Source organism: Rhincodon typus, unplaced genomic scaffold (genome assembly GCF_021869965.1).
Source record: "Rhincodon typus isolate 14 unplaced genomic scaffold, sRhiTyp1.1 hic_rhity00000126, whole genome shotgun sequence".
Taxonomy (NCBI): Eukaryota; Metazoa; Chordata; class Chondrichthyes; order Orectolobiformes; family Rhincodontidae; genus Rhincodon; species Rhincodon typus.
In genome coordinates this window covers 6899-8245 of record NW_025965764.1, presented here as the reverse complement: position 1 = coordinate 8245, position 1347 = coordinate 6899, and positions in this window count along the sequence as shown.

The window sequence follows — 1347 nt, the reverse complement described above, 5'->3', positions numbered from 1 at the left end:
CGTTCTCTGTCACGCTCTCTCCAGTCTCTGTTTCAGCCTCTCTCTCTCTGTCTTTACTATTTTCTGAATAGTTCCCTCTTGTGCTCTCTTTCGTTCTGTGTCTCTCTCACATTTTCTCTCTCTCCCACTCTGCTTATCTCTCCCTGTCTCTCTTTCTCTGCCTCTGTATCTCTCTGTCCCTATAGCATCTTTCTCTCTCTCTTTCTCTCTCTGTCTTTAAATGTCTCTCTCTTTCTCAGTGTCTTCGTTTCTCTCCCTGTTTCTCTCTCTGATTTTCTCTCACTCTGTGTCTTTATCTGTCTCTCTCTCTCTCTTTCTCACTCTGTCTCTGTGTGTGTGTGTCTCTGTTGCTCTCTATATTTCCCTCACTCTCTCTCTCTCTATCCCTGTCTGTCTTTACCTGAGTCTCTCTCTTCCCCACTCTGTCTCTCTCTCTCTCTATATCTCTATCTCTGTCTCTCTGTTTCTCTCTCCGTCCCTCTCTCTGTCTCTCTGTTTCTCTCTCACTCTCTTTGTCTCGCTCCCTCTATCTCTGTCTCTCAGTTTTTCTCACTCTCTCTCTCAATGTTTCTCTCTCTGTTTCTCTCTCACTCTGTGTCTTTATCTGTCTGTCTCTCTCTCTTTCTCACTCTGTCTCTCTGTGTGTGTGTCTCTGTTGCTCTCCATATTTCTCTCTCTCTCTGTCTTTATCTGAGTATCTCTCTATCTTCCCCACTCTGTCTCTCTCTCTCTCTCAGTGTCTCTGTTGTTCTCTCTCTCTGTTTCTTCCTCCTTCTCTCTCAGTCTTTATCTGAGTCTCTCTCTTCTCCACTCTGTCTCTCTCTCTCTCTTCCTCAATCTGTCTGTATGTGTGTGTGTGTCTCTGTTTCACTCTATATTTCCCTCACTCTCTCTCTCTATCTCTGTCTGTCTTTATCTGTCTCTCTCTCTTCTCCACTCTGTCTCTCTCTCTCTATATCTCTATCTCTGTGTCTCTGTTTCACTCTATATTTCCCTCACTCTCTCTCTCTATCTCTGTCTGTCTTTATCTGAGTCTCTCTCTTCCCCACTCTGTCACTCTCTCTCTCTCTCTATCTCTGTGTCTCTGTCTCTCTCTCTCTCTCTATCTCTGTGTCTCTGTCTCTCTCTCTCTCTCTATATCTCTGTGTCTCTGTCTCTCTCTCTCTATATCTCTGTGTCTCTGTCTCTCTCTCTCTCTCTCTATCTCTGTGTCTCTGTCTCTCTCTCTCTCTATATCTCTGTGTCTCTGTCTCTCTCTCTCTATATCTCTATCTCTGTGTCTCTGTTTCACTCTCCGTCCCTCTCTCTGTGTCTCTGTCTCTCTCTCTCTCTATATCTCTGTGTCTC